Below are 9,661 nucleotides of genomic sequence, written 5' to 3' on the forward strand. Positions count from 1 at the left end.
CGGCGGCGGCCGTTCTGAGGCCCTGCCGCCTATCAAGCCCCTGCCCCGGCGCCTGCCCCTGCCCCTGCCCGGTCCGAGGGGTAGAAATGAGGAGGGGAGAAGCGGAGCCAGGACCTCGATTTCAGAGAAGCTGAAGCATTATTTGAGCTACAGGTCAATGGCCACGGTCGGCTGTCGTGACCCGGTTTGTGAGGACAGTCGTGGTTAGCGGCCGGAGCTGTACCATCCATCACGGGTGGCGTGGGGCTCTCGAGAGCGCCAGAGGGTCACACACCTGCCTCCCTGCTTTAGGGGCACAAGACCCCCTGGAGACTGTGGTTCGTGCAGGTCCCATATGTACCCTGTGCTTGCTCCTGGATCACCACTGTCCCAGTAAATCATTTGTCCCCATGGTGGGTGTCCCCAACACTGCCTGGAGCTGGCAGGGGGTGTTCAGACAGGCAGCTGCCCCCACGGCACACGGTGCTTCAACGGCCCTGCTCTGCCCTCTGTTATTCCTGACGTCCTCCAAGGGCAGGGATGGAACGTGGGACTTTGGCAAGTTGAACCAGTCTGGAGCATCGGGAGAGGAAAATGTCTTCATCTACACTGGATGCCAGGCTGTCCCTGCAAGGGCACATGGTGGGATGATGAGCCTTGCATCAGCCCATGGTGTAAGGCTGCCACGTGTCTGGGTTTGCCCAGACATGTCCTCTTTCTTGCCCTGGGAATTTTGGGCAGATTTGGGGGACTTTCTGTGCAGGAAGACCAGGTGTGGTGTGTCCCCCGCACAAGCACGAATCAACCATGAGCATACAAACAGCAACTCAGAGGCCTTGGGAAAAGGTAGAGCCCTGCTCCTTGACCAGCATGAGTAGTTTGAATGAACAAGCTGTGCACTAAAGGTCAGCCCCCTAGACCAGCTTCTGTCAGCCACCAGGTTGGAGTACGTCACTTGGCATGGCGGCACAGCAGAGCCCCTGCTATCCCAGTGACTGCTGCAATGAGGCACTGCTCCTGACAGATTTTGTATGGGGTCCTGTTATTCCAGAATAGGAACAGCCCTATGTGGAGGCAAATCCTGGGCATTGGGCTGCCTGGATGGCTCAGAGCCCTCTAACTGGGGGTGCAAGACTTGGCAGATACTTGGTGGATTTTGCCACTAACAGAGTGATTTTTGGCCTGTATCACACCAATGCAGCAAATGTCTGCTACAGTCAGAAATGAGTCTGTTCAGCTTATTAATCACCCTGGGTGAGCCAGCCGATGGTGCTCTCTTGCAGACGGCATTTTGGCACTGCTGAAGAACTTCAGAGTAACTTAATATGAACACATTCATGCAAAAGTCCCACTGCACTTTTAAATAACAAATAGAGAGACAGTGAGATCATGGCCGCTCCGCTCACTGGCTGGACATGCAGCTGCATTGTGCTTACCGGGGGGGTGTGTCCGTGCAGCAGGGGCCAGTGGAGAGCTGGGCCCCCACGGGGGCTGCAAAGCTGCTGGAGATGCCTGCGGTGCTGCGGGAGAGTGGGCAGAGGAGGGGCTGCAAAGCTTGGGCCCCAAGACATAGACAACCAGGTCTGCGTTGGAAACAAAAGTTTGCTGGTGTATCTCTAACATGGTTAAATTGGCAGCTTTCCTTGTGGAGATGCAGATATGATTTGCCCTTGCCAAAAAAGGCTATACCTGTCCTCTGCGGAAAACAGCAATACAGGGAAAATAGTTATAGGAGCCTGACAGCATCTGTTCAATGGCTCTTGTAGATACAGATTTGGTGTATAAAAACTTTAACAGCCTGATGGATGTTGCTGTGCTAGCAAGAGCCTTTGGAGAGACTGAAAATAGAAGCTGGGAAGATGGGATGTTGCAAGAACCCCAGCTTCAGGTCACCCCGCTGAATGAGTGACTGGACACGGTACATGGGAAGTTGGCTGCAGGAGGGACCAGACAAGCATTCATTTTTTCTGCAATGTTCTCATTTTATTTTGCATATTTCAGGGTTTGATGATAATGTGTAGGCTGTGTTTAACCTATGCTTCTGGCAGGCTTGCTAGAACCTGTAACTTCATTGCTTAGCCACTGCGTCTAAAACTCTTTGGGACTTGATTCTGCACACAGCACACTAAGAGATCCCCTCTCTCTTGAGGCCAAAGCAGGTGAGCTGGAGGCACGCAAGGACACACAGGACACACAGAGATGACATGTCAGATCAGTCCTACTCATGGGCTAGCAGCCCTGTGCTGTCTTGCACAAAGTCATGCAGCAGGAGGACATCAAAATGAAGAGCAAGGAAACCACCATGAAGGCAGAACCTCCCCTCCAGAGGATGGTCACATACCTGTTGGCACCACGGACACTCTTGGGAGCAGAGATCCCCACTGCTGGAAGAGGAAAGCTGGTTGAAAGGGGGTTCAATTACCAGGCATGATAGATGGTTGTGAGGCAGTGACTTACACACAGGTGCAAAGCTGCCAGACCAGGGTCCACCTCTTCAGGAGATCCAGGGAGTGCTGGTGAACGTGAGCTCTGCTGACACCAGTGACTCAGGGAGGGGGAGAGAAATCCCAGAGGGGAAAAATGAAGCAGCTAAGGGAAAAGCTTCTTTTATTGGGACCTCTACAGTGACTTTTTCAGAGGTTTTCACAGCTCAGGCAGTCATGGGCTGAGGAAAACTTCTATTAGTGGTACCTGGTACAATAACACAAGGAGGTCCTCCTCCAGAGATACAGGTGGGTCACTCTGTGACACACAGTGGGAGATCAAGCCCATCAGTCATGATGCCTGCCATCAATACACCAAAGATGGCAACAGGAGGTGAATATGAAGCATCTGGACAGTCTTTGAGAGCATGCAAAGACATTGCAGTGTCTCTGAGAACAGAGGGTTATAAACCCTGGCTCTTTTGCTAATAACAAAACCGCACTGCCTACAAGAAGAAACAGCCTTCATGAACCGCGAGGCTGTGAACACTAGGTCACTGTAAGATGAATTAAGAGATGTATGATCAATGTTTCCAGGCCAAAGTATCCCCTTGCTGCCTGTTCTTGGCTGAAAGATATTTCCTGTAACTGTCACTGAAGAACTGCCAAAGGAGCCAGCTCCCTGAGATCATGCTCAAATGACTTCTTCAGATGCTGCTCCCAGGTGGAAGAAACTGTATCTGGAGTTGTACACCTTCCATGAAGCTGCTCAGTTGATGGACGTTTGTACTTGTGCACATACTCCATGTCAGGAAATGGCAGGTGGAGGACCTTGCATGAGGGGTCTTCCTCATTCACGGGTGTGGAAGAACTGGTGATGCTAAAGGTAAGGAAAGCTCAACTGCAGCTGCCCTGCCCTCACATGCTGAGCTGGGGAGATGGGGCAATGCCCAGGCAGATGTGTTACAGATGTGAGCACAGACAGCACGTTGCTCCAGAGGTCTGGACCAGCGGGCACTGCCCTTGCTCTGCCTCTGTTAATGAACTGGACTGCACAGCCTGGAACCAGCCCAGCCCAGTACCAGCCCCACAGTAAGTGTCTCCATATACAGCAAGGGGGGACAGATAGTTCCAGTCAGGTGTGAACAAACCCTGTGTTGAGGAGAGACTGGTAATACTGGGAGCAGACGCCTAAAATGCTTGGCAAGGTTTGGGTGTCTGGGCTTACAGCCAGCACCGACCCGGTGCAGCTGCAACCTTGGATCAGCCTTCCAGGGCACCAGCAGTGGGAGGATGAGCTGGGAGATGCTTCATGAGAGGCTCCCTGCCCAGCTCAGGAGCTGCATCAAAGCTCAGGTCCTCATCCTCAGCTGCCTGAGCTGTGTTCCACTGAAGCTTGTGCCAGGCCCAGCACCTGACCCCAACCCACCAGCTGGGTCAGCAATCACTCGGCCGTGGCTGACCTTGGTTACCCTCACCGAACCTGTTCTGCTCCTCTTGCATGGTGGGTACAGCACTGCCATGCTGTCACCTTGTCTCCAGCTCACCTGTCACCTCACCTGCTACACCCGGCACCGTGAGCCCCCATGGCTGGGTGGGGGGAGCAGCAGCAGCTCTGTGCACTCTTGTACTGAAGGGGCCAATAATACCAGAAAAGGTTCTGTACTGTGGAAGCTGTATGCTAAATAGGTCAAACTACTACCAAGCTACCAGTGTGAGCACCCACATGTGGGATTTCTCACTGCGGGCAGCTCTTTCTTGCAACAGGAAAGAAGATAAAGTGCTAGGTTGACCTGGGGGTACAGTTCACCCACAGGAGTGATGGGATCTCAATCCTTGGAGATTTTCAAGGTTTGTCTATGCAAAGCCATGTTTGGCCTGATCTAGTGTTGGTGATGGTCTCACTTCAAGCAAGAGTTTAGGCTAATGCCTTCCAAAGGTCCCTGCTGGTCAACACATCTGTAATTCTATGTCAAGGGGCTTGAGGTTCGAGCTGGGCAGGCAGATGTGGGGAATTCTCCATTATTTCAGAGCACAGATGTCTTGTATCAAATGTCTCAGATACCTTATTGAATGGGACCAGGCTGACCTGGATGCAGGAGTGTCTGGCTGAGGTTCTCTGGACTGTGCGCTGTGAGAGTCTTCTCCGACAAATGGTGTTAGTGTGTACGAGGGAAAGAAAAAACATCCTCGTTCTTAGTTAACCCTGTCTGTGTTTTGAAGCTGACTGAAGGTATCGAATAGTCCAGAACTGTCCTTTGGAAAGACTGATCTGGAGATATTTGGCCATTTGTAAAAATACGTGGTTTTAAGCAGCAATCAGCAGGTTTTTTAATAGTGGGCATGATGAAAATTTATATAACAAGCCAGATGTTCTGCAATGGGGCTTTTTTAAAATCATCCTGTCCCATTTTTTTCCATTTTACCATCTTTAACAACCTTGCAAAGTAAGAAGTCATGCTATCGCATTACCAATTGGCAATGGCAGCAGCTGGCTGTAACCCAACCTTAGCAGCATGGGACACAGAAACAGATGGAGCAGCAAATGCTCATTGTTTCCCCTCCTGCTTTCTAAAACAGATTGTGACTAAAAACATACAGCAGAGGTTTCTGCCATCTTCCCTGCTACCGTGGCTCCCTGGCTGCTGACAAAGCTGAAGGATGAGCTCTAGCAGGGGTTCCTGCTCCCTACAGCAAAGGAGAGCTCTGCCTTTTTAGAGGGGAGCTGCAGGGAGGGGAAAGGCATCAGGTACAATGATTACAAGCCCTTAGAGGGGAAGGAAGGGTGCAGTGGGTGAGACGGCTGAGCTGAGCTGAGGGCTCCCCATGCATCGCATCCTGCTCCTCCTGCTGCTCTGGGTCTTGGTTCTGGCATTCATCTGAGCCTGGATGAACCACAACAGCTCATTAAACTGCCACAACACAGAAGTGAGTGGTGTTTTTCCAGGCTAGTAACCTGAACTGGCCCAGTGGATGATCAGGCAAGCACTGGGACGAGGATGAGGAGCAGACCCACACACCAGCTTCTGGAAGGAGAAGGAGCATCACTCAGTGCTGAGGCTGGAAGAGAAGCTGAGGACAGGCAGGTTGATGCATGGGAGAAGCTCGTATCTCGCCACCAGTGGTGCAAGCCCTGAGAGAGCAAATTGCCCCTCATCTCATGGAGACGAACTACGATCATCTGCCAAAAAAGCAGGGACCTCTGACTGGCAGCCAGTCCCTCCCCACGTCCTTAGCACAGACCATGGCAACTTTGTGCAGGCCAGTGGGCTGCAGCTGGGATCCATGTGAGGAAATGGGATCTGCTCAGGTCTACCTTGTGCAGTTACTGTCAGATCTATTTGACACCTTGGGACCTATTCAGGACCTTCTCTGCTGTCATACGGGCACTGTCTGCACCGGCTTCACATTTTGAAGGGCATTTTATTTCTAATTTAATATTTCAATAGCTTTCTTTACCGTGCTTTGTAGCCATCCCATCCTGGTTTTAGTCTTTTTCCTCCTGGTGATATAACCTGTTCTGAGCCATTTTAGCAATCTCCATGCTTCTTACAAGCATGTTATCCTGTTGGCTTATTAGTTTTTTAATAAGCTCTTTTGGGAGAAATGTCTTTGTTGTTGTTGTTCTTTTAATGATACCAGATCGAATACATTATACTCACTCTTACACAGTTTTTTTAATAGCACGGTTCTGAATGAAGCCCCTTGCACATCTCAGCACTAAAACCCTGTTGCTTCTTTTGTGTCCTCCAACCAGCTGCTTCAAAAATCAAGCCTTTGTGGTATCTAAAATGTAGCAACTACCTCAAATGCTGATGTGACATTTACTCACTCAATGTGGGGGTAACTGGAGATTATGATTGCATTATGATGATGTTTTCTGCCTTGACAGCCTCTCTGATCTAAATATATCACTGTCACCACCACTGGTTTTGAAGGCTGCTCACTACAGTAGTCATAATACTCCCCTTTGCCTATTTAGGGGTGAATTTCCTAACTATAGGGGTTCAGTGTTACATGTTGGAAGATGAAAACTGTTTAGGCACATGGAGACACAGGTTCTCCCTGTATAATCTGTACCCTGCTATTGCAAAGTCCCACTGATATCTGCCTCACACCAGTTCCTGATAAGGTTGTTCTCAGTCAAAACTGGGTAGTCCAGCTGTTCTGCCTTATTTTTTGATTGCTAGAATTTGTACAGAAGCACATTTGTGGCTGTTGCCCAGTTTCTGTACCTTTTTAGACTGGACTTCATTTGTTCACCCTCCCATATGTCATTTACTTCTTCAGTTTTGTCAGCCTCCACCCCCATCTTTTAACTAAGAGGACTGTAATGACTTGGGGAAGGATGACCCTAAATTTTGCCGGGTTTTGCAGATCAGCCTTGCCCACTTGGTGCCAAAGCTCCCCTGTACCTTGGTGAGGTGTCGGCAGCCCACCTCCTCCACACGCAGCCCGTGTCTGCATTCCCACCACCCGCTCCTGGCCACCGGCTGAGGGGGATCCTACCGACAGCCTCGCGCCCGGGGGCTCCTTGCGGGGTTCGGGCACGGGGAAACGCTCCCGGCGCGGCCCCACGGCGGCTGCTCGGGGCGGCTGCCCAGAGCCTGGGCAGCGGGCAGGCATGCGGACAGTGGTGCGGGCAGCGCGGGCAGGCGGAGCGGGCAGCAGGCGGCGCAAACAGGAGGCAGCACAAACAGGAGGCCCCGCAGGCAGCGGGCGGCGTAGGCAGCAGGCGGCGCAACAAATTCTGTGAGCGACCGGTCCCACATGGTCTAGCGGTTAGGATTCCTGGTTTTCACCCAGGCGGCCCGGGTTCGACTCCCGGTGTGGGAAAGGTGTATGTTTTCGCACCCCCCTTTTATTTGTCAACTCCGCGAGATCCCCACCACCATCCGCAGCGTGGGGTAACACGAACGACTCCCACCCCCACACCAGGCCCTCCGCGTCCACCCAGTGATGTCCACTGATTGAATACCCTGGTGCTCGTGGCAGAGTCAGGGACAATGAAGCAACACCAGCGACAGCTGGCATCCCCCCCAGCACTGCAGTGAGAGCCAGTCTTGCCTATGGATCAAGCCATTCCAAAAACCAGAAAACTTTTGTTCGGATATGTGTTACTGGCATCTTCCCCCTGGCCTTCCCACCAGCCCCAGAGCTGAATCCAGCCAAGCGCGTAGTGACCGCATCAACAGCCCCGCAGGGCTGAACATCTGCAGCTGATCAGCCGGGGCAGCACTGCGACACACCAGGGCCAGTGCCGGGCCTGGGCACGGAGCTTTTGCAGCTGCTTGCCAGTCGAGGTCCCCCATTAGCCACCCCAACCCAGTCTGTAAGTACCCAGCCCTACATCTGTGGGGTTCATCCTTCCTCCCAGGCACCAGCCAAGGGCAAGGGGTGTGCTAGTGGAGTAGACAAAAAAAGACACTCTGTGGCCTCCTTCCAGAGCCTGGCAAACAATGGGAGAGAAAAACCCTCAGAGAAATCCACCAACATGAGCCTCAGCACATGCTGAAGTTGCGCTCATGATGAGGGAACAAGGAGCACAGGCTGGTTAAACCTGACCTTCGGGTGGCTGACTGGGAGCAGTGCTAATGAACAGCAAGCGACAGAAGTGGGGTGATGGGCATGCAGCCAGTGCCGTGCTATGGGTACAACCACAATAAACCTCATTTTGTCCATGAGAAAATGATTAATTTTGCCTAGAACCAACCTGATTAGCTTGGAATAGACCCATTACAGAATGTTTTTTTTAACTTTTTAAACAGCTCATTTTTCCTAAATGTCACAAACTCAATTAAGTTGACCAGTTTGGTTTAGAAAGACTTGTAAACTTTGTGCAAGAGCTTCAGGATCTTTTTAGGCTGTTAACATTTCAGGAACTTTGTTAGAAATAACATTAAATAACACAGTAGCCTAGGAGTTTCTCATTTGCAAATCTGTGGGCCCGAGTTCTTCTACCTTAATTGGCTAGTAAAGTATTTCTATATGTAACAGCAAAATTACCATTTCAGGAGGCAAATTTTGTTTAGAACTTCTCTTCACATCGTTTCTGTGTCATAGGACAAAAAAGAAATAACCTAAATCCCCAGCCATTGCTGCTTATCTTGTGCTGACTTCGTCAGGAAACCCACTCTGTGTTGAGCAATTGGCCAAAACTTACTTTGTGTTATTAAATTTAAATACAAATGAGCTGTTTTGTGGGCTCCAAGGGGAAACAAAGCACTGTTAATGAGACAAGCAGGTTTTGTTTCATAAAGCACTACTTACTTTCTCAGTTAAACCATCAGCTTCAAGGCTCCAGCGATCTGCAGGGGCTTGGGCCAGAAGCCACACCAGAACGTCAGGTCACTGACAATTTAAGTTATGCTGGGGACTGCAGTGGCTAAAAGGCTGTCAGACAGCAGTGGCCTGACCGCAGGGTATGGCTGTAACAACTTCAGGTGCTGTTACTCTTAAACTTACTGAATCCTGTCAAGCCCCCAAGCAAAGGGAAGAAGGTGAGAGCACAGACGCTGTCAAATCCTCACATCAGAAGAACCTACTGTGAAGGAACACAAACAATTTCACTGGACCTGGACATGACTTAACACACATGGTGTGTTAGAACAGTTCAGTTCTTTTCACCTGACGAAAAGGCAGTGGTCTTTCCTCCTCTGGCACGAGATCCCCAAGATGATTCTTGTTTGGCACCGCCACCCAAGATGTTGTGCTTACACTGGAAACATTAGTGTAAGGGTCAACTAGGATCTCAAAAAAGGTGTTAGTTCTCTTTTACAGCAAGCATAAAGTTATTTGACATAACGAATGCAGGCAGAAGCCTGGACACAGATGTTAAATGGCCTGTCTGCAGAGGATACACGCTTGTTATCCCAGCAACCATGTGGTGCAATAGGCACTTGAAGAGCTAACACAGTTTTTGGACTGAAGAGACTAGAAAACCACTCGAGAAGGGGAAAACCCCAACACTTTCCACAGCGAATACACCCAACCTGGGCAAGACCCCCGGGCACAGCCAGGGCAGAGCATACGACAGAACAAAACCCGGGGAGCCGAGGAGCTGCAACAGGTCTACTGGAAGGCAAGGGACCGTGGCAGGGCTCCCCTCAGGCCCCAGGACTTGGTGCTGGGGCTCCCGCCCTGAAGGATCCGGGACGCAGCTGTTCCCCAGCCAAAAAAGGGACGGGGGCTCCCAGCGCGCAGGCACGTCGCCTGACCACCGCGGAGGGCGGCCTTGGCCTCTCGGGCACAAGAGGCAC

At 51.1% G+C, this 9,661-nt stretch overlaps 1 non-coding gene across 1 annotated transcript; it reads left to right on the top strand.

Annotated features, from left to right (window-relative positions):
- The first annotated feature begins 7,166 nt into the window (after positions 1 to 7,166).
- Positions 7,167 to 7,238, top strand: TRNAE-UUC. The gene has a single exon. It is a non-coding gene; the product is annotated as a tRNA-Glu (tRNA).
- Positions 7,239 to 9,661: the final 2,423 nt, after the last annotated feature.

The sequence above is a fragment of the Egretta garzetta genome, unplaced genomic scaffold, assembly GCF_000687185.1.
Source record: "Egretta garzetta isolate BGI_Z169 unplaced genomic scaffold, ASM68718v1 scaffold440, whole genome shotgun sequence".
Lineage (NCBI taxonomy): Eukaryota > Metazoa > Chordata > Aves > Pelecaniformes > Ardeidae > Egretta > Egretta garzetta.